The sequence below is a fragment of the Lissotriton vulgaris genome, chromosome 11, assembly GCF_964263255.1.
Source record: "Lissotriton vulgaris chromosome 11, aLisVul1.2, whole genome shotgun sequence".
NCBI classification, from domain to species: Eukaryota; Metazoa; Chordata; class Amphibia; order Caudata; family Salamandridae; genus Lissotriton; species Lissotriton vulgaris.
The window spans coordinates 162,284,800-162,309,275 of record NC_141699.1 but is presented as its reverse complement, the minus strand read 5'-3'; the positions used below and the strand labels follow the sequence as shown (position 1 = coordinate 162,309,275).

The 24,476-nt window shown below is 44.3% G+C and overlaps 1 protein-coding gene across 2 annotated transcripts in view; it reads right to left on the bottom strand.

The window, feature by feature from the left end:
* Nucleotides 1-24,476, bottom strand: part of TCTN1 (tectonic family member 1) — a 297,848-nt gene that overhangs the window by 53,927 nt on the left and 219,445 nt on the right. The window lies entirely within an intron of this gene.

Sequence of the window (24,476 nt, the reverse complement as noted above, 5' to 3'; positions counted from 1 at the left end):
CAAGACCCAACGATCCGAAGTTATCTGTGACCAATTTCAGAAGTGCTGGGAGATTCGATCTCCAATCTTCAGAGCAGGAGAACACTCGACCCTGAGAAAGTCACTGTTTTTTAGAGGTAGCACCTCCTCTGTAGTAGCTCTTCCTTCGATAATGCCTGGAATCAGATTGCCTATTCTGAGATTGATCGGAGTATCGCTGTTTGTTTTCACCATAGGAATTGTACTGGGAGGAACCACGAAAATTGGAGGAAGTACCTCTGCCACATGCTCCGCGAAAGGGTCGCTTCCGGTACTGGAAGGATCCCAAAGCGCGAGCAGTGTCCATGTCCTTCTTGATGTGCTCTAAGGCGTCGTCCACATGCTTGCCGAAGAGGGATTCACCATCAAAAGGCAAGTCGAGCACCCTCGCCTGTACTTCAGGCCGAAAAGCCGTAGCCTTGAGCCAGCCCTGCCTCTTTCAGACAGCAGCACCTGCGAGCTGTCTGAAACCCGTCGAAGAAATTTCAACCGCACAGTCAATAATTTCAGAGGAGATCTTCTCTCCTTCCTGCACAATCTTATGGGCTTCAGCCCTGGAGGATTCTGGAAGTAGGTCAACCAAAGCCGCGATCTCTGACCACATCTGACGGTCATATCGTCCAAGGATGGCCAAGGAGTTTGCCGCCCTGACCCTCGTGGCAGCCATAGTGGGGAATTTCTTCCCAATGGTATCCTGATCTGGTGGCGAAGTCAACGGAGTCGCCGAGTTACGTGACCTCTTCTGGGCAGCTTGCGTAAGGACCGAGTCAGCCTTAGGTTGTGACACAAGGCATGCCGGGGAATCTGCAGGCGCCTTGTACTTTTTGTCAAAGCGCGGAAGCACGGCCGGGATGGAGTTAGGCTGTTCCATAAGTTTAAGCCCCTTCTGCCATATGAAGTCAATGATTGGGATAGTATGTACTTGCTTCAAAGGTTGATCCTTGAAGTCATAAAGGAAGCAGTCCTGTTGTTTGATGTCCATAGGCAAGTGAAAACGTTTCGCGGCTCTCACCATCAGGTTGTGAAAAACCCCAATGTCCACTGGGGGAGAAGTTAGGGGAGATGCAGGAGGAGGAGGCGGTGTCTGGGCCCGATAGTTATCCCAATCTGTAAGGACAGCGTCGTCGTCCTGGTCCGTATCATGGCGGACATCATCATTATCAGTATCAGGATCTGGAAGAACTGGTGATTTTGGCGGAGCAACAGGAAGTGGCTCTTGTGCTGGAGGATGCGGAGCGGGAGAATTCTGCGCAGGAGATGGGAATCTGCGATTATAATCATCTAACGTGTTGAAGGTTCGATATCAAAGTCACCAGTATATTTGCCATAGGAACCTCGTGGTCAACATCCAGCTGGTCATCGTGAACTGGGAAGAGTGAACCCCTGTATTCAATGTCCTCATCCTCATAGTCCTCATATTTTATATTGAGTTCCGAAGGACTTGCTGCAGGACGAAAGGTAAAAACCAAAGGGGATGATGGACGGAGCGTTGACAATGCAAACACCAACCCCCAGTCAACTGATCTGGGTTTAACCCATCACCGTTCTTTAGCTCACTCCACCACCCCAGTTCAGACATGGCCATATGCAAATCAGTCTGACCCTGTGCCTCATGGGAAGAGTCCAGCCAGAACTGCCAAGCCATGTCCAGGATGCTTGTTTCCGGTCCAGGGAAGACATGGCTTGGCAGTTCGGCCATGTCTAAACTGGGGTGGTTGAGTGAGCTAAAGAATGGTGATGGATTAAACCCAGATCAGTTGACTGGGGGTGAGTGTGATTTGCTCAAACGCTCCGTCCATCATCCCCTTTTGTAGCAGGACGAAAGGTGTCATCAACATAGGAACCATCTGAAGATTCCTCCTCTGCAGACGCAAATAGTTGAGCAGTGGGGCGAGAATCACCTTGAAGAGGACTCAAATCCAGCGGAGCGGGACGTTTTACAATTGAAGCCGTCACCACAGTAAAGGTTGTTGCAGTCGCTAGAGAATAGTGATCCGTCGACGGTCCCGTCGACGAGCTCGTGGTCGAAACTGTTGTTGAGGGATTCGACAATGCAGAACCAGGAGTCGATGATGAAGCGGAAGCCGTCGACGGAGCCTGGGTTTTTTCTTCGATGGTGCGGCTCTCGTCGACGAGGTTTTCTTCGCAGTCGACGAGGAGGCGGTCGTCGACATTGAACTCGACGTCGACGAGGCTACCGTCGACGAAGGTGGTACCATCGACGAAGGTGGTACTTTCGACGAGGATGGGACCGTCGACGAGGATAGGACCGTCGACGAGCGACGACGAATGTTTCTTTGGCAAGGCCGTCGACGAGACGGATTTCTTCGCCGTCGACGAGATCTTCACAATGGAGGTTATGGGTCTAACCTCTTGGAGCGTCGTCGAAGAGGCGGACGTTGTCGTCGTCTTCATGGAACATGTAGTCGTCATCGTAGGCAAAGCGTCGACGGATCTTGTCGTCGTCGACGGGCACGTTGACGAGCTCGTCTTTGAGCTGGCGCTCGTTTTAGACGACGAGGGCACAGCGTGGGATTGCGACGCCAGAGAACCCTGTCCCGTAGGCGTAGAGGCCGGCAGATCACGTGTGGAGACAGTCTTTGGAGCGTCCATAAACTTCTTCTGTAGTGTAGTTCCTAGTTTCCCACTAGGCCCTGGGCATTGGAATAACATAAACAGTAGTATCGACGTGGAACTACGGATATTCCAGGCCTCCACTGACTATGCTAAACTTAATTGGGTTTGTTACCAACTAGCTCAGAGGTCACTGGAAACTTTCTTCTCTGTATAGGAAGTGATCAGCTTCCCTGGCACAGACAAGAAGGGATTCAGTTTTCCAACAACCGTGCAACATGACAACTTTGCTCCTCAGATCAAGAGTCAATCTCTAGGGTCGTGTGAAACAATAGACAGGTAGTTCACTCAGTCAGATTAGTGCAGTTTACTTTCACGAGATGTAGAGAATAGAGAGACGGGCGTTTGTCAATAAAGGGTTAACATTTATTGAACAGTCTTTCTTCTCGTACAAGAGAAATGTATTGCCACAATTGCAAGACTTGTTATTATAAAAAGTACGTACAGTAAGAAAAGTATTGCGAAATAATACTGTAAAAGCATTGATATAGTTTCTTAGCCATACAATGGTTTAAAAGTAATAAAACATATATACAGTCATATATACATTAGGCTAAAATACTCAACGGGTGCTTCTAACTACGCCTACCCCAGTGTGCCTGACCTAAGCCTAACACGTGGAAGGGGAGTAAGTAAGTAGCTTTAAGTTAAGTTGGTTTTGCCAAGGTTTGCTTCAAGAATTCTCATCTAAGGGTTTAGTCAAAACCATACCTCTGAATAGAATGATGGAAGTCTGGTATTTCCTTCAGGGGGCACTCAATATCCCAGTCACCCGCGAGGGCAGACCGGAAACGCTGGAGCTGGATTTCTCTGCAGGAGAAAGGCAGCGGCTCTCTTCTCAGCGCGTCGGGAGGAGGAGGCGGGGGACAGCGTCCGCGGCAGCTGGAATCTGCTGGGCTCTTCGCAGAGGGACGGCTGTTCAGCTCCTAAGCTTACCACACCATCGTTCGCGCTTTAGCAGCGATAATGGTATCAGTAGCTTCACCACCACGGGGACAGCAGCAGCATCAGCGTACTGCATGCAGCATACAACAGCAATGGGATGCACAACAGGGTGCACGACAGCAATTGCTTAAGGCAACGTTGGTAGTATTTATATCTGACAGGTGCCGGGTTTGACGCAAGTTTGCTGGACATAAGACGTCAATTAAAGATGTCACTAGGAAGTGATAGCTATCAGTTGCTCATTAGAGTTCCATTACTAATCAAAACACAGCAAGCGGGGATTTCCAGGTTTGCTGAGTTTTTATCTTGTTGAAGAACTCGGAGTGTTAATCTAGGAATATCAGATAGTGACTTCTGCTCTGTCATTGCACTAATTGGTTGCAAAGGAAGTGGCAGAGAACTATTCTGGAATGTGGCTCTGTTCGTGTGAGGCCAGAGATGACTTTCTGAATATCGCACTTGAACGGTTATGCCAATATAGGGAATAAATGGATTTATAGCCGAATAGGGGCATAAGGTCGCAGTATCGATCAGGAACCTAGATAAACACGCAACACCCACTCCACGTTTTCATGTCCATCAAATTACTAGAGCAATAGGATGCATGTGTAACATTGCCCACCCCAAAATACATAAATGCATTTGAAATAGGCGTATATTGTAATACGTGAAATTTAGGTACTGTACGTTTTTTGAAGCATAGAAATCATTCAAAAATTATTGCATATGAAATCAATGAACGATTATGCAAAAAGAATTACACATGAAGTATCTCTGACAGAAGAAGGGCGAGATAAATCATCACATATAAATGCATTGCAATAACATGTGCTAGAGGCTGATGTAAGTTGTTATGTCTCTAGATGTGTTTAGAAATAGAAGTGTGAAGCTTCTGTTCTCTAAGAATAGTTTTTACCTTAAGCAAAGAATTTGTTTGTGCCAAAAAAGGTCAATATTAAAAAATGTCCAATTCAAAAGAATTAATGCTTGAACGGGGAAATAGAGTTCCAACGCTTTTAGCAGTTTTTGTTGTTCAAAACTGAAGGCCGAATTCAGAGTTCATGGGAACGCTGTGTGTCGGAAAGCTTCTCCAAAGTTATTGTTTCTGTACGGGTGAGAACATCGTATCAGACAGGCTCTCAAAGAATTGGTCTACAAAATCAGGTGACAGTTCAACCAAATTCGATAGTGCTGTAACTTGGCAGGTGTGAGAATGATTGCTGTCATCATAGTCGGGAGCAGCAATGCTCACAGATGGTCGTACCTGGGTGATGTTGCTTTTGTCACTCGCTCCACTGTTACCACCTAGTCGTAGTACAGGAGTCTCAACGAATGCCGCCATCAGGATTGGTAGCCGCTGGGGACAACACAATGCGTGAGCCGTTATTGGACTGAGCAAAGTATTGACGTCCATTGGTACTGCTGATGGAAGTGAAAGACAGATGTCCAACACGCATTCATCTCCGCATAGCATACATCTAAGTACCGGTAAGATACAATTCTGCCATATAGGTCTGAATGAAAGGAACCAGGTCATGTTTAGATCTCTCAGCCTGGCCAATCCGAGGACGTTAGTTATCCTGTCCCGGTAGCGCATTGCTAAGATTGTCTCTTCCATTCCCATGGGAGCTATGTCTGAGTTTCGGCTTGCCATAACGAAGCAGGAGGGTCAAAAATAAAATCCCTGCGACGAGTCCCAAAAATAATGGTATTCCGCCAAAAACAGAGTGTACAAAATTAGGAACGATTCCCAAAATTGCTTGAAAAGGTGTTAGCAGTCCCGTAAAGACTGTCTTAAATATGCCTGGGATGCTTGTGGCACTAGACATGTTAAGGAGTTGGCTAAGCATTTCTACGAAATGCACGGGGCAATTTGTTGATAAAAGGTCATGAACTTCAGTAGCTGTCCTTGCAACTAGAAGATCATACGTCTCTTTTGATGACGTTATAGGCACTGTTGTCTGTAAAAGTACAGATTTCATTTTGCTTAAAGTATCAATTCGTATAGAATAGAGATTCAGACGAGGCCAGATGGGAGTCACTGTGTCTGCAGGCCCACTCGGGAACAATGCTTGCATACAGCATTTGACCATGGATGTTACGCTTACTAGATAACTTTTCCCTGGCACTAGGCCACAACATCTGTGATCCGTTCTAAGAATGTAACTCCCGTTTGCGAGTTGCATAAAGAAGGGCTCTATCTGAGTTGCAGGTGTGACTAGCTGGTGGCATGAAAGGTTGTTAGAATTTCCATCACATGCTCCGTGTAAATTAATACCTTGACACAAAAGTATACCGCTTAGTGAATGTTTACAGTTGTCACCACTAAGAAATACATTTTTGTCGCTGTCACTATAGCAAGAATGTGTGTATGGTAATTTCCATTCAGATTTTACATATCCTTTACCCAATTGTTCATACTGGCCAACAGGTATGTACTCAAGGCACTTTTTAAATCGGAAAGTTGTTATCGGAATTGTGATAATTCCGTGTATTATCCATTCAATGACAGGACTCTCTGACATTGTCAATGGTAATCTCTCAAGTTTTTCGATGCTCAGGATTGTATAGTCTGCTCCTTTCTGTGCCAAACTGATCTGTTTATCAGTAAGGTTAAAAATGGAAAATAATGACGTTGTGTTGATTAAACGCCAAGGCACATAGCCTGAACGAAGATTTTGCAGCGTCCAGCCTAATTCTATAATAGAACGTAATTGCGACTGGCCATGTTGTAACATTAGCAAGTCTCTGTCTATCACATCAAAGGCAGAGGATACAATATTGTCCAACGAATATATTCTGGAAGACAGAGTCATTAACCCATTGTCTACTACAGAAAGTGATTTCTCCAAATTAATACGATCAATTTCTCGTATTTTTTCAGCTGTTTCAATTTGTTTGACTTTCCAAACCTCGTTGTAAGCAGCATAGATACTGGTCGCTATGAAACGCTTTTGACGCTGTTTGCGTGGTCCAAGAATGAAATCGCGCAAATCAGCACCATCTTTTAGTAAAGACAAGTGTTGCTTAATTTCAGCCAGTGTCTATGATGTTAGCCATTCAAGGCAGAGTTTCCCTACACTGTATGTTGTTATTATCCCTGGATGTTGTCTCTGGGAATATCTCGAGTCTAATCTGGTCATTTTTAACCCCTGTGTTTTGTTCAGGAATCTATCTTGACAGTTGTTTGTGTCAGTAGGCCAGATTAACCACTTTTTCCAATCAGGATGTGTTCTGTTAAAATGTAAAATTTGTGACACGTCTAATTCAATATCTGCAGTTATATTTTCAGGTATTGGCTTTGGAATAGACGGTGTTTTAAGGTCTTTGATCTTAGCTAGGCCAAGACAGGATGTTTGGTGTATTGTGTCATTTAAAAACAACATTTGTTCTGGTATCATGCAGGTTCTGAATAGTGCTTCAATGCCCTGTACCTGCCAATCTTTTGTACCCCAAATTGTTTTCGTTTCAATGTTATTTTTCCAATAATCAAAACCAAATGTCATCATTTTGTCATAAAATGCTTCTGAATATATCAATTTAGAATTTGTCAGCATTGTTTTCATTCCTGTTTTATCTAACAGTTTGTAATAAAACGTTTCTGCATCACTGGTGTTAAACCCTGAAAAGTATTTGAATTTCTCAAAAAATGCTTTAGAACTGCTTTTAGGTGGTGTAGCACAATGTTCCCATTGATTATACATAAAAACATTTCTAGGCTGTGCAGATTTATGCAAATAGTGATCACCATAGTGTGTGTAACAGAATAACTGCTCATAACTAGATGAACCTTGTAAATAATCATGATCTGTGAATCTAGCTGACATTACTAAATCAGACATCATGTCATTAATACTGTTAAAGTCCCAATCATCAGAGAATGTACTGTGTTTTACAAAGTCACTTAAGGAAACCTTCAGTTGATGAGGATACTTCAGGATTTCGACCGGACCATATATCTCATAGTCTGTTTTCTCCCATACTACCCCACCAGGTATTGGAATTGCTGTGACATTTACTGTTGACAGTTCTCTTTTCTTCACATGGGATGATCTGTGTGGTTTCAGGACTAGGTTGATGTTCTGACTTGCTGTGTCCATTCAATTGTAATAAACTTTCCTAAAATTAAAACTAAAATTAGGCATAGTAGGAGTATGAATACCCCTGAAATAATCCAATGCTCAATCAACGTTGAATCTAGATATAGTTCTTTGATTTGTTGAAGGAGTCCTGTTGTATTTTCTTTAGAATACTTTTTTGTTTCTGGCATCACTTCGGGGTCGTTTTGATCTTCAGAGAAGTTGTCGAAGTTGATGAAATAACCAGAGGCAGTTCTATCAATTGATGGGATTGTTCTTTCAATCTGTCTTTCGGTAGCATTTTCTGATGCCACATCATTATAGACTGGTGTTTCTTGACGAACTGTTTCAATCTGTGTTCCAAGAGGCACGAGTTCCATGGCATTATTGCATAGTCCTTCATTGTGCACTGCAGGCTGATCGAATGTGATTAGTCTTTCAGTTTGAACCTCTTGGATTGTTGCAAGTTTGGGTATTCTGTTGTTTCTTGGGAGTCCACTGGGCCTACTGTTGATTATAGGCCACATGCTTGTGGTTTTACCAGATCGATAGACACGACTCTGTTCTCCTTTTTACCAGCAAGGGGCGGTAGCACAACTGATCTTGTTCCGGTGACTGCCAAGACAGGTACTCCTTTTTTGTAAGAAGGCCCAAATTCCTTCTTCACCGCAATCTTTTCTCTGACTAGATCCCCAATCTTTGGAATCCAGACAGGCCTTGCTGGGGCTGTTGCTGGTGGTGCCTCGTCAGTGGTAGTTGGCTGTTGCTTTAACTTTATGTTGCTTAAGGATTTTCTGGTTTCATTCAGTTCCTGTAAAACAGCCAAACGATCCTTTACATCAAAGTGCGTTGTTTCTTCTTGTACCACTAAGTACTGGTACACACTGAAACAGAACACGTCAGCCTCGGAATTGCACCAAGCACTATGGGAAGAAATAAGATCTGATGCTAATTCCCCATACAATCAGTATCTTGAAAAGGCCATAACTGAGACCGGAACAAGAAAACTTTGGGAACTCAACTTGCCTTACCCGGCGTTCAAACATGCTATAAATAAGTCAACAAAATTTCACTCCCTCTTACTCGATAAAGCTACGTTTAGTGCCAGAAAACACGCATGGATGGTCATATCAAACTATAAAACACTTGTGGCAGCCCCCTATCTAACAATCACATTTCCAGCTCATAGAAAACAGAAATTAATGGGACTCCGTCTGGGGAAATTTCCATCAACTATGGACCAACCAATCTGGGTGTATGACGGACCCAAAATCTGTAGACTATGCGGGAGGAGTAATGAGGACTTCATCCATCTTGTTTGTATCTGCCCGAATCTAGCTCGAAGCTCTCTTTTAAAAAAGTCAATGAACGAGCGAGGCATAAGAACGTGCAGATCTGCAATTATGGCAACCTTGAACCCAGAAGACACACGATTGAACTGCCTACTACTAAAGTTCCTTGCAGCCCACACCCAAGCGCTAAAGCACACCCGGGCACCTGTCCACAAAAGGATAACATAACTGTGGTAGCTCGGAGAGAGAGCTCTCTGGAACATTGAAAGAGAAAAAAAACAATAACTTCTGCACTAAGTTAGATAGACTGTATTTCAATTACACGTTATTCTATTTTAAATAACAAACTTGGTATTAGACTGAGAATGCTCTAGAATATACCAACAGAGATCGCACTTATATATCAAGAAATTTTTAAACATATTAGTCGACTCTTTTAAAATGTATTGTTGTGGTTTTAATTAACTAAAACAATAAAAAAATTTCATGTGTCATGTTCTTGTACCACTGACATCTGACTATCGAGGTCCTGAATACGCATTCTAATTCTGAACAATAGTTCGTATGGGCTGAAACCTTTTAGAGAATTTCTTGGCAAATTATTAAGACTAGTCTGGACACTTATTAAATGTTTGACCCACCCAGCGCCTGAACCTAATACCTTCGCTGTTATAGATTGCTTTATGTCACAGTTTTTTCTTTCTACCACACTGTTCCCTTCGGGGTGCGACGGACAAGAATACCGCAACCCAATTCCCATGCTGGCCATGGCCTCCTTATAAGCTCGAGAGCTGAAAGCAGGACCCTGATCAGAATGGAACGTGGTAATTGCATATGTGCCGATAAAGACTCGCAAATCTTTTATAACCGTTCTAGCGTCAGCCGAGCGCTGGGGCCACATCCATATGAACCTCGTACAGGAATCCACTGCTACCATGATATATCTATAGTTGCCGTCCCTTTGTAGGGGACCACAGTGGTCCAGGTAAACACATGCAAATGGTTTATCCGAGATAAGAAGGGATGTCTGCGCTGGTCGTTTTACTGTTGATACTTTTATCCTTTGGCATATGTCGCATTCTAATACATACTTTTTAGTTTGTATTCTCAAGCGAGGCCACCAATATCTCTGTTTTAATAGTGATATTGTTGCGGAAACGCCAGCGTGTGCAGAAGCAAGCCCTTCGTGTGCCGCTTTGATTAGTCCTAACCTGTGTTTCCTGTTTGGAATTACTCTATCCCCCACTCCAGGGATTCGAGCAAAAGGAACATTATTCGTATCTGTTAAGTACAAGTACTTTTCAGGAAAGCCTTTTGGGAGTGTTTTCTTATCATTTTTTACTGACGCACTGACAGCTTGTAGAATATCGCTGTCTATTTTTGTTTGTGACCGAGTTATCGCAGCTACGGAAGCCGTTTGCACAGCTGCCTTCGCGGCTTCATCAGCCAATGAATTCCCTGCAACGTGAATGCCATCACGTTGATGACTCAGAGTGTGTATCACGTGAGTCTTTTGTAGTTCTTTTTGCAAAAGAACTACCTGTTCCCAAAGCATTTTATGCTTTATTGTGCCACCTTTTGCATCTTTGAAACCATTTTCCACCCAATTCTGCAAGTATTCATTATAAGATTGTACGCAATAAAAAGAATCGCACACTATTAGTGTGGGGAATTCGCGATCGGTATTTTCTAGCGCCATCTTAAATACTACTAATTCAGCTCGTTGAGCCGAGCAATCTCCTAGAGATTGTGTTTTGGTGACCATTGGTCTAAATTTACCTTTGTGCCAGCGACCTTTTACAATCGCGCACGCAGCACTGTAAGCTTGCTTACCCCCAACTGCGGGTTGTGCTGATCCGTCAGTATATATAATAAGTCCGTATTCTTCGAGAGGCAGGATTTCAATTGGCAGAGGACATTCATATTCATATTGTAAAAATTCCTGTGTTTTTAAGTTAGGATCAAATTCGTAAACTACGTCTGTTGCAGCAAGAGAATTAACCCACTGGATCCATCTCGGATGCAAAGCCTTAGCATTGGGAATGCTTGCTTTAGTTACCGCTTCTAAAGCCGGTATAGGTGTTACGATTATTATTCGTTTACCTTGTGCTAGGGGCCTTTCTTTTGCTACAGCAGTCTGAACCGCAGTTAGAATTTTCTCAGTTGAACTGAATTTTATTTCAGCCTTTGTGTACAAATGTGATTTGTATGCTCTTGGTACTTTTTCTCCCTCATTAGAGGTTAGGTACGTGAATCCGCATCTTCCTGGGTTGACTCAGATTACAAGATCACGTGTGTTGTCATGTGTATCTAATTTTGTTTTTGCTAACATGTCTGTTTGCAGTGATCTCAAAATTTCTGTGTGTTTTTGAGTCCAATTGATTTGTTTAAAATCAGGTTTAATTAGTTCGTAGAGAGGTTTAACCCTCTCTGCGTAATTTAGTATGTAAGTTCTTCCGAAATTCAGAAAACCTAGTATGGATTGTAAATTCTTCAGTGTTTTTGGAGCTTGGAGTACAGCGCACTTCTCTAAGAAGTTGTCCGCTAGGCTTTTCCCTTCACTTGATAATTCGTACCCTAAAAATAGTACTGTTAGATGGGCAATTCGAGACTTTTTAAAGTTGAATTTGTAACCCTCTGCTGCGAACCCAAGTATAATGGTGTTCACTCTTTTCAAGTGAGTATCCAAGTCGTCGTCTGTGAGATAGATATCATCTACGTAAGATAATGCCTCATCATCATATATTTGTAGTAACTCTGTTACTCTAGCTGAGAATAGTCCTGGGCTGTTCTTGAACCCCTGTGGGAGTCGACAGAATTTTTCTGCGACCCAAATGCAGAGAAAGCGGTTAAATATCTGCTTTCCGGTGCAATGTTTTGACAAAAGAAACCATTAGATATGTCTAGTGTCGTTTTATATTTTTTCCTAACTATGTTATTCATTAGGGCTGCACTATGCGAGTTTTGTACTGCAAAAGTTTTGCAACATGTATTAAGGTGTCTGTAGTCCAAAACTAGACGATATGAATCGTCTGGCTTGGAGACAGGAAACAAAGGATTGTTCATTTGAGAGGTGCATGTTTCAATCACCCCCTGGTATTCAAGTTGATCTAATATCTCCCTGACTTGTTTTTTAGCTTCTTGCTTAATGGGATACTGCCGTTGGGCAGTTGGTTCATTTTTTAACTGGATTTTGTGAGGAGGAGAGTCCTCATCCCATCCTACATGATTTTTATATAATGCAGGTGCCTGGGCCACTGCCCATTTCCTTGCATATGTATATTTTTTGTGAATCGGAATGTGATTCGAGAAGGCAGGCATAATCACTTCTTTGCCACGAGGGCACTCCCTGACAAACTCTGGGGGCCAATCTTTTTCAGCTAACAGAATATCATAGCCTTTTGAGAGCTTATCCCAAAATAGACCTCTTATTTTCCTAGTCTTATCACCCTCTATACGCAATGTTATTTCGTATATTTTATGGGGCTCGCTAAGTCTGGTGTCGGCAGTTTCAACCTGAATGAATTCATTCGTGTCCACTGTCTCCAGATGACTCATCAAGATCTTGCGCGCTATACTGATTTCTGCTGCACTGTCCAACATTGTCAATGCCCACTCCCCGTTTTTCAACTGTGTCCTCAGTATTCTCGGCATGGTTGATTACTCTAATACTGGCTACCTTCTTTTTCTGAAATTGAGATTTTTTACTCTGAGCAGGTTCCTTGTCTTTGGACTTGGTGTGCTCTCCTGGGTCTGACCGTCCTCTTCTTTCCGAATTCTGTGGAAAAGATCGAGAGGGACGTTTATCAATACTTTGATGTCTATCAGGTTTTTTCAGATTATCCCTATTTCTAAGGTTATATCTTTTCTCAGAGGGCTCCCTCTGGGGAGGCTGGTGTTCTCGAGTCGGAGTTCTTTCCCTCCGTCGAGGAGACCTTCCTCTGGACTGGAAAACTTTTTCCTTGGGAGTGGATTGTTTATTTCCATCCCAGCTCTTTTTAGGAGTATTTAAATTATTTTTAATAAATAATTTTACTAACTCTCTATATGCTTTTGTTAATTCTCCTATGTTAACTAAGAGTTCTTCTTTAGACATTTTTGCAATGTCAGGATGTGGTGTGTAGCTGGCTAGAACCGGCCACGTTGCTCCTGGTCTACCTAGTGGACCGAGCCTGGTAATGTGATCATTGTGTTTTAGGGCGCCATTAAACCAGAGCAGGTGCTCTTGAAATTTAAGTGGAATTTCAATCTCCTCGAAAGGAGCGTACTCTTCCGGAGGTTCCTCTATTTTGTAATAGTGAAACTCTTTTGTTGTAGCGTTTGCCGCTGGAAAGTTTATCCATAAATACAATACCTCTGTCTGCCGATACTCGTGAGCCTCTATCACGAAAATTACTGTACCACCTTGAGGTGTCAGTCCGTTTTCTATAAGTTTTAACGTTATAGATTTTCTTAAGTGGACCGGGATGATAATAGCACCCAGGTCAGTCTGTAGGAGACTCGAGTCCTCCTCTATTAGTAGGGATGCCAGTCTAACTGCTTCCCTTTCTTCTTCACTGTCTGTCATTTTTTATAAATGCAGGCTTTGCAGAGTTGGTCTCCAAGGAGACAAAGATTAGATGCACAATATTTTGGAACACTGTATCCTTCAACGTTGAATAAACCAGAGCTTTACATAGGAATCTCTTCCTACTAAGGTCGGGCGGATTTTAACCTTTCACCCACTCCAGACGTCTATTGGAGTATTTACGGGAGAAAGGGGTCTGTGTGAAATATGCACGACTGAGTTACTCTAACGTCTTGCGTTAGTTTATCGCCTTACCAAACGTTTGGGCGCCATGTAGTGTAGTTCCTAGTTTCCCACTAGGCCCTGCGCATTGGAATAACATAAACAGTAGTATCGACGTGGAACTGCGGATATTCCAGGCCTCCACTGACTATGCTAAACTTAATTGGGTTTGTTACCAACTAGCTCAGAGGTCACTGAAAACTTTCTTCTCTGTATAGGAAGTGATCAGCTTCCCTGGCACAGACAAGAAGGGATTCAGTTTTCCAACAACCGTGCAACATGACAACTTTGCTCCTCAGCTCAAGAGTCAATCTCTAGGATCGTGTGAAACAATAGACAGGTATTTCACTCAGTCAGATTAGTGCAGTTTACTTTCACGAGATGTAGAGAATAGAGAGACGGGCGTTTGTCAATAAAGGGTTAACATTTATTGAACAGTCTTTCTTCTCGTACAAGAGAAATGTATTGCCACAATTGCAAGACTTGTTATTATAAAAAGTACGTACAGTAAGATAAGTATTGCGAAATAATACTGTAAAAGCATTGATATGGTTTCTTAGCCATACAATGGTTTAAAAGTAATAAAACATATATACAGTCATATATACATTAGGCTAAAATACTCAACTGGTGCTTCTAACTACGCCTACCCCAGTGTGCCTGACCTAAGCCTAACACGTGGAAGGGGAGTAAGTAAGTAGCTTTAAGTTAAGTTGGTTTTGCCAAGGTTTGCTTCAAGAATTCTCATCTAAGGGTTTAGTCAACACCATACCTCTGAATAGAATGATGGAAGTCTGGTATTTCCTTCAGGGGGCACTCAATATCCCAGTCACCCGCGAGGGCAGACCGGAAACGCTGGAGCTGGATTTCTCTGCAGGAGAAAGGCAGTGGCTCTCTTCTCAGCGCGTCGGGAGGAGGAGGCGGGGGACAGCGTCCGCGGCAGCTGGAATCTGCTGGGCTCTTCGCAGAGGGACGGCTGTTCAGCTCCTAAGCTTACCACACCATCGTTCGCGCTTTAGCAGCGATAATGGTATCAGTAGCTTCACCACCACGGGGACAGCAGCAGCATCAGCGTACTGCATGCAGCATACAACAGCAATGGGATGCACAACAGGGTGCACGACAGCAATTGCTTAAGGCAACGTTGGTAGTATTTATACCTGACAGGTGCCGGGTTTGACGCAAGTTTGCTGGACATAAGACGTCAATTAAAGATGTCACTAGGAAGTGATAGCTATCAGTTGCTCATTAGAGTTCCATTACTAATGGAAACACAGCAAGCGGGGATTTCCAGGTTTGCTGAGTTTTTATCTTGTTGAAGAACTAGGAGTGTTAATCTAGGAATATCAGATAGTGACTTCTGCTCTGTCATTGCACTAATTGGTTGCAAAGGAAGTGGCAGAGAACTATTCTGGAATGTGGCTCTGTTCGTGTGAGGCCAGAGATGACTTTCTGAATATCGCACTTGAACGGTTATGCCAATATAGGGAATAAATGGATTTATAGCCGAATAGGGGCATAAGGTCGCAGTATCGATCAGGAACCTAGATAAACACGCAACACTTCCTTTTTAGGAAAGGAGAAGGCATCCCAGTCTCTGACCCACGCTTAAGAGAGGTCTTGGAATGGTAGGAAGACACACTCTCCACATCAGACATAGGATTATCAGTAGTCTTCAACTTCTGTAGCCACAGACTCTTTATCCTTTAAAGTCTTAGAAGAAAATGTTCTGCAAAACTTGCAGTCCATCACCTCATGGTCCGGGTAAAAGCAATAGATGCACTTTTTTTGAAGGTCCTCATGGAACAGGCGTAGTTTACCACATGAAGAACATAACCTGATTAAATATTTCTTAGTGGAAGACATTTTGTAGAAGTTGAAAGGTTTGAAGATAGAAGAAACTGAGCAGAGCTCAGGGACACTTCCTTCACACGACGTGCGGTAGACAATCTGAGGGCTTGAGCTTCTGAGGAGAAGGTTATATAGGGTGCTGCAGCCTGATTGGCTGGAATGTGGACTATCATAATGACATGGATATGTTGCTAAAGTGAATTCTCCCTTTGGGCCTCTATGGGCCTATGTTGTTCAATGGTACTTTATATATATTATATTTATATGTATATGTATATTTATGATGTTTTATATGTATATATGTATATTACTACTATTTTATGTACCGTGGGACTTCCACTTCGACAACGGGGAATTATTCAAGCATGTGAATCTATGAAAAACACCCTAATACAGGAGAATGAGAATTCTGGCTGCATTGGGGGAGTCTAGAGCTGTTTGAGTGTTTATGGTTGCTCCCACATAGGTTTGTGTGTTGAAAGGCCGTAGATGAGACTTCAACGCATTCACTGAAAAACATAGTTGGTGTAATAAGTGAATCGTGGCTTGAGTGTGTTGGAGACACTTTTGGTAAGTGCTGGCTTTGATGAGCCAGTTGTCCAGGTATGGGAAGACATGGATGTGCTGTCTTTTCAGATGAGCTGTGACTACTGCCAGGCATTTGGTAAATACCCTGGGAGGAGTGGTGACTCCAAACGGTAGTACTTTGAATTAGTAATGATGACCCACTATCATGAATCTGAGGTATTTGTGAGGAGCGGGATGAATTGGAATGTTGGAAATATACGCTGAAGAGTCTCTCTCTCTCTGTATGGATGTGTGCAAAATCGTCAGGGAAAAGGGATCCCTTGTTGGAACTAACGTCAAGCCAGCGCTGCAATGCCTGACGGGTAGCACTAAGTGCTACACTTTTTGTGGAGTTCTTTTGTTCCTGGCCGTTGGTTGAGTGCGTGTGAGGGGCCTAAGTAGTGAAGTAGTGAGCGTGAAAGAGTGTTTTAAAAAAAGGTTAGTATAGTCTACTAAGACAACTTTATTCATGTAGCTAACTACCTTATTAAAATGGTGAAGGGAGGGGTACCGGGACTCAAAAACAATGGCGTTTGGCCTTGTTCAACCCTCCCCTATAGTCTGGTCAACATGTTTCATGCCCTATCGGCAAATCTTCAGGACCTAATTTGTGCTCATAAACTTACTCAGCCAAACTAATAGTATTCCCTGGGGAACTTTGTACATCATTTGGTTATAGGTTTACAGGACACGTACACTGGACCCCCATAAATATTGTCCTTTTTTAAGTCCCTCTTTGTTGTTTACTTGATTAGCGTGGGCTGCCCCCACGGGACTCTTGAGGTTACCATCAGTGACACTATTTCACTACATTGGCCCACCACTTAACCACTTAAGTTGAGAAGACCACTATTACGGCTTGATCTCCTTTGGTTAGCATATTTCCTCAATCCCGGCCACCCTCCAACCAATATGGAGGATGTACCGGACGCCATCGCCGAAGCCCTAAGAACAGCACCACCCCTACTCAATAACCCGACAGCCTCCGCCTCAGGCACTTCCAGTGATGACTGGGTGATTCTGACTGAGATGAAGAAAGAACTGATAAGGATCACCATACACGGTGTAATGATGACAGAATACCTCAGAAGTAATATAGCCCCGCAGGGACTGGTCGTGAACATCATACCAAGACTTTTTCTAGAAAATAAACAATTCAAGGTTGACTAGTGCCAGGTGTCATGGAAATGTACCAAAGATTTACTTTTCCTAATAACACAAACAGCAAAACGACTCTCTGATGCCTTGTTAGAAAAAATCTCGGCTATAGAAGCCACGATGAAGAGTGCTGTCAACAAAAACAACAAAGCCGCCTTCACCACCAAACTAGCCGATATTAACCAGGAAATGGCGGACCATCATGAATACCTCTTGAAACAAAAAACAGCAAAACTGCAAAAAGATATTTCAAAGTTTGAGAAAGAGAAGATATATCCTTACCTGAAAGACGGTTTCAAAGGAAAAAAGACTAATTACTCCTCTGATGACAACTCGGACGATAACAATAGACGAGGTTCCGCGAGTAGTGACTCCAGTGGAGGCTACACTCCAAGAAACAACCGACTCCCACAACGCCCCAATTGGCAACAAGGCTACCAACAAGGACCAATGTTCCATGGCCCTCCGCATATGACACCTCCATGGCAGTACCCCTTTTTCCCACAGGGCCCACCGCAATTTTACCCTTTGAATCCGCCACCTTTTCAAGGCAGAGGTTGGGGCAGAGGAAGAGGGCGAAAGCGAGGCGGACAGAAAGGGGTGCAGTGGCCGGACCAGTCGACACCGCAGACCACGATGGAAACCAGGAGCACCACCACCAGGGGGAGAAGAGTCTAATTGTCAACCTTTCCACTAAAGTTCTGACCCCAATTGAAAAGAGCGTCTTGGAAAAACAACTCTTCAGAAAGGTACGATTGCGTGCTTTCGTTGACGATAAACCTGAGCCAATGAGCCAAGACACTGGATTAAGGAAACCTTCTACTTTCACACCAACGGATGGGATGGTCCCTCCAGAGGTCCTAACATTTGAGCGAGCAGTTCTTGCCAGCCTTAAGAACAAACCCCATACTAACCAATTCCACAACTTGACGAATGCGGAAAGACAAGCCTCCATTGCTTTGGGCAATGATGACACCATCGTCATCAAACAAGCGGATAAGGGGGGAGCCACGGTCATTCAAGACTATGATGACTATGACCTAGAGTGCAGACGGCAGCTGTCCAACAACACCCACTACAGACCCCTCATCATGGACCCAACGAAACATTTGACCACCACATGAGTCTGGTGATCGAGGGCGAGACGAATGAATTGATAACCAAGAAGGAAGCTGATATTCTCATGACAACGGAACCAGTTATACCCTATTTTTACATGCTGCCTAAAATCCATTATGGTGTTACTCCTGTTCCCGGAAGACCTATCGTCTCCGGCATAGGGTCTCTACTGGAACCACTGTCCCAATTTTGTGACGTTTTCTTACAACCAGTAGTGAAGAAAATTCCTTCCTACCTCCAGGACACCAGAGACGTCCTTCGCTTGATCAACGAAGTAGACGGCAGAGAGGACGTTGATATCCTATTGACCTTGAATGTGGAAGCCTTATATACGAACATCCCCCAACAGGCAACCTTAGAGGCAGTTGAGTCCACCTTGAGGTCAGAAGAATGGTCATCTCCTACCCCGATCTCTTTTGTCATGGCATTGGCCAACATAGCCCTAACGGAGAATTTCTTCAAATATGAGTCACAGCTATACCACCAGATCCGTGGAACATCAATGGGATCAACCTTCGCACCGAGCGTGGCATGCATATATATGGCCGCTTTCGAGAAATATTTCATCTATTCTCCTGAGCATAACCCATTCCTCGAGAACCTCACCTTATGGCGTCGTTACATTGACGATATTTTGATCTTTTGGAAAGGTGACCGTACTAGTTGTAATGCCTTCTGTGCATGGATCAACCATCAGGATCCTTTTCTAAAATTCACGGGGACCATCTCCGAACAATCATTACCCTTCTTGGATCTGACAATCTTGTTGTGTCCTACAGAAATCACCACAACCCTCTACAAAAAAGAGACCGACAGAAACAGCCTCCTGCTCTATAACAGCCACCACACCAAGGCCCTGAGGGACAATTTACCATTTGGTCAATTTCTGAGACTCCGCAGGAATTGCACCTCGGTAACGGATTACAAACGGGAGGCGACCACCCTACAACATAAACTCCAGGAAAGAGGTTACCCGACAAGATTACTGAAACAATCGGTGAAGAGAGCACTCAATAATAACAGAGAATCTCTCCTGGAAACACACACAAAGGACGCAGAGGATATCATCACCTGTGTAACTTCTTACACGAAAAACTCCACGTTCATAAAAAAAACAGTGAACAATCATTGGGGGATCTTGAACTCGGTAGGCTTGGACATCCCCCGCCCTCGTTTTGCCTTCAAAAGAACAACTACTCTTAAGGACACACTGGTTCACACCCGACCAAGGAAGACGAGTACCCGTCCTCAGAACACTCTTTGGGAGCTGCCCCCAGTCGTGGGGCATTTCCGGTGTGGCAACTGTGTCGTCTGTCCCCAAGCTACACAAGTAAAATCCATCGTACTATCTGACACCTTTACATGGCATCTGAATAGACACACGAATTGCAACAGCAGTAAGTGCATTTATATGCTGACCTGCCCTTGCGGATTAAAGTATATTGGAATGACGATGCGCACGGTCAAAGTGCGCATTATGGAACACAACAGCAATATCCGCTGTACCAAGACACATACACGGTTGTATGAACATTGTAAACAACAAGGCCACACTGCTGAAAGCATACAATGGGTTGTTTTGGAATGGCATCCTTCAATAAGTCAACAAGCCCTGTACAGAATCGAACAGAGATGGGTGCATCGTTTACACTTAGACACCCAGGGACTGAATGACGCTGTCCCCTGGAATATGCTAGCCAGATAACTTCAGCTATTGTGGCCTTACTCTTAGATTAATGCAGATCATAGCACCACCTTACGAACCTAGTCTACATGACATGGTCTCCCCTCATTGACAGGTCTCACTAATACCACCACGTTCCAAGATGGCGCCCTGGTGATACACCTATATACGTTGTCCCATCTTCAGTTCTTTTCTTTGATACATTGTGCTTCTTTTGTGGTACCGTTGCTTAGTAATACGACCAGGAGTACACTTAACCCCAGCACAAACCCCCTGTTAATAAGCCCCCGTTTTTACTCACATAATGATAGACGCGGTTGATTCATCCATGATATCCATTAATGATGGGTTCACGGATGGACCAAATATACCACCGCAATACATTGAATTTCAAGATCCTAATACACTGTACAACCTACTTACTATATGCTCGTCTATAGTATTTACCCCTTTCCAAAATGGCGCGCCACTACGACGCGCCGGCATCTAGACGTCACCACCCCTTGCCGTCCCACACGCATTACCGGACCTGGTTGGCCGCGTTGCCTAGCAACAAACCCCAGGTAAACGCCCCTAAACAACGGCCTCGAGGGTTCGTATTTAACAGCGGCAGGCACTGCTGAACGCTGCCAGCTGTTCTGCGTGCCGAGCCACGCCGGAGTGTGGGCATAGGTGCTTAGAGGTAACGGCCTCGCGCTAACAAGGTATGGGGTTGCGGTATAATACACTGAGACAACCCATGCATCGGCCCTATGGACCTTCGAGCGAGGTCATCTGGGTCTTGTTTTCCCGCCATTCAGGGGTGCCTGGAGACTGCCCTCACCCGGGTATGTGGCGTGGGTGCAACCCACGTGGTGCCATCGGGTCCCGGACCACCGCGGGGCCACTTTGAGATTGCCTCAACCATTTTGCCCCCCTGCCTATGACAATTGGAGGTACCACCGCTAGTGGGATGAACCGTTATTCATTCCTAGGGGTACACTGTGGTTGGTTTTGGGGCCCGATTGGTGCCCACGGGGTCTCCGCTTCCGCAGCAGCCTGCCCTGAGTGGTATGTCTAACGGGCACCGACGGTTGGTTGGGCGAGACCACAGATGGGTTGTTGGTCGGTTCCTTTCCAACCTTTCTTTCCCGCCTCGGGGGGAGTTAACCCTTCTCCTCATCTCCTCTCTCCCCCCTCCTTCTTCTTATTTTGATAGGTATTTACCTAGAAGCGCCGGTCCCACAAGAAGTCTGTGGGGACCACTACCAGAGACTGAGGGTAAGATCTCTACCTCTTACGACCCCCCACTCCCTGTTCTTCGGGCACACGTGGCCCCTCACATAACTAACCAATTGCATCTGACATACGCACGAGTAACAGAATATTGGTTAGTCACCTAATGTGGATACATTTGGCTGTATATAAGTATGGAAAGATGTTTGGAACCTCTGTGTCTCTCTCTCACGGTTCAATCACATGACCCCACTGGGCTTTGGTCAAGGGGCTTTTCTTCATATACAGCATTGACTTGCATAAATACAGCATGTATGCGTCTGTGGAGAATATTTATATGGTTATTTTCCTCCTATTTTTAGGGTTGATTTCCTACGCAGGACACCTACCTGCCTTGATTTCTGACCCCTCAGGTTGTATATTACACACTTCCTAGCCCGCATCGGGCACACCATGAGTTTATGAGCACAAATTAGGTCCTGAAGAATTGCCGATAGGGCATGAAACATGTTGACCAGACTATAGGCGAGGGTTGAACGAGGCCAAACTCTATTGTTTTTGAGTCCCGGTACCCCTCCCTTCACCATTTTAATAAGGTAGTTAGCTACATGAATAAAGTTGTCTGAGTAGACTATACTAACCTTTTTTAAAAACACTCTTTCACGCTCGCTACTTCACTACTTAGGCCCCTCACACGCACTCAACCAACGGCCAGGAACAAAAGAACTCCACAAAAAGTGTAGCACTCAGTGCTACCCGTCAGGCATTGCAGCGCCGGCTTGACGTTGGAGCAGGAAGCCGATGATGAGACAAGACAACCATCTGGCAGTATGACAGCAGTCATCAAGCTAATTAGTTGTGTGAGGCATCCTTAGTTCCGACAAGGGATCCCTTTTCCCTGACGATTTTGCACACATCCATACAGAGAGAGAGAGACTCTTCAGCCAAACTAATAGTATTCCCTTGTACATCATTTGGTTATATGTGGTTATGTATTGCCAAATGGGGACGAATTGTAGAAGACGTCCCCCAATAGATGTTAAATGATTGGGGGAAGTGTAGGCAAGTCACTGCTTGTTAGGAGGGGAATTACGTAGTGTGGAACCTATGCCCCACCTTTGCCGTTGTTACCTCTGTATCCTCCTCTAAAGAAGCCTCTTGAGGAGGAGGATTGATTGTTGCCTTTGTACGAGGCAGCAGTATTGTCTGAGGACGTGGTCCTGGACCCCCATGATAGAAGGAGCGACAAAAGGAGCCACGATTAGAAGGAAATTGAGGGCTTCAACTGACTTAGCCAATTCCGTATCTTTATTAGATTTCTCCAATGATTTATTTACTTCGGGTCTAAAGAGATGCTCTTTGTCAAATGAAATATTTAAAATGGATTGTTGGACTTCAGGTTTAAAGCCAGAAATCCTCAATCATGCGCGCCTCCTCTGTAACACACTAGTGTTGATCACTCTAGCTACGGTGTCAGCAGCATCTAAAGTACACCTAATAGAGAAATTGAAGATGAGCTTTCCTTCTTGCACGAAATCTTGAGCTTTAGCCTTGTGCTCTTCTGGGAGCTATTGGAGCAATTGTTCCATTTCGTCCCAGTGTGCTCGATCATACTTGGCTAGGGCATGGGTGTTGGCAATGTGCCAATGATTTGCTTCTGGGGCGGCTAACTCTTTTACCAGAGGCGTCTAACAATTTTGACTATTTGTCTGGAGGGGGCATTCCCCGAAGTTTGTGAATTGGCCGGTTTACAGGCATTAGAGACGACCAAAGAGTATAGTGGTAACTGTCCCTTAATAAAAGCTGGATCAGATGGAGCAGGCTTATATTTTTTGTCTATTCTGGGGGTGAGAATATGAGCACAAACAGGATCTTTGAATATATCATCAGCATGTCTCATCTTGCCTTTGAGCATCAAATAAGAAATATTCCTCTAGGATTCCTTGTGTAATTGTACCCCATGATATTCTGCAACCCTAGAAACTAATTAAATATATCCTACATTGTCGTCAGGAGGGGAAGGCTTTGCAGGGTAAAGGTCTGTGTCATTGTCTTTGAGTAAATCAGGGTTGTAGTATTTCGAGGAATCTACTGGTAAAATATTATCCCCACCATCTCCATCATCATCAGGTTGTGGTGGTGGAGAGTTAGTTGGCGTAATAAGTAAATGTTCTAATGGTGGGGAAGGTGGTGTAGGGGAATGTGGTAGAAGAGGAGGAGGAGAGGGGTTAGTCACGACATTCTTCCTCATAAAAGGAAAGTGATAACATGCGTCCTCTGACTCAGGTTTGCGCTTCTGAGGTAGTTTAGTAAGACCATGTCCTGTAGCGGAATTTATATAAAGTTCCTTTTGTTTTGGGTCCGATTTAGGTGGTGGAACGTCGAAAATCGGATTCTGCAGCTTCAGGGGAACCTTTTTTTGATTTTGGCACCGAGGACTTTGGTGCTAGGGTGGAATGACTTTTCGGCACGGAAGATTTCCGTTCCGAAGCCGTCTTTGATTTCGGTGTCAAGGGTTTCAGCTCCAAAGCAGTTTTCGGCTTCGAACCTGAAGTTTTCGTCTCGGTGCCTGACTTCGTCTGACTCGAAGCCGAGCCGGAAGGCTTAACAACGTGTTTCGGAGCTGAGCCGGAAGGGGGGGCATCAGAAACATCTTCTCACTGCCGACCGTGGCCCAAAGGCGGGGTGTACCGAATCCTTTTGCTTGGTCTGAGTTGGATTTTGTGTCGAAGGGTGTTTGGTACTCCCGGGATGTTGACCTTGCAGTATGTCATTTTCCATCTCAGAGTCCGGAATGGATACAGGTTCTTCCTGTTCTTCTTCTGCCCCTTGTGCATCGAATTCTACTTGCTCAGATCCTTCACTGAAGATGTCCAGCTTGTATTTGATGCTTTGGCTTTGCATTTAACAATGTCGAGCCCGACGATCGCAAAGCGTTTTCTTAGACTAAAATGATCGGCACGCATCGCAGTCCTGTTCGTTGTGCTCCAGAGATAAGCACAAGTTGTACACTTCAAGTGAGTCGCTACGCAGATACTTCTCATGGCACCGAGGACAGAATTTGAATGCAGTCCGTTCTATCGATGGGTTTAAACAAACTTTGTTGAGATTTATTTAAGTTGAGA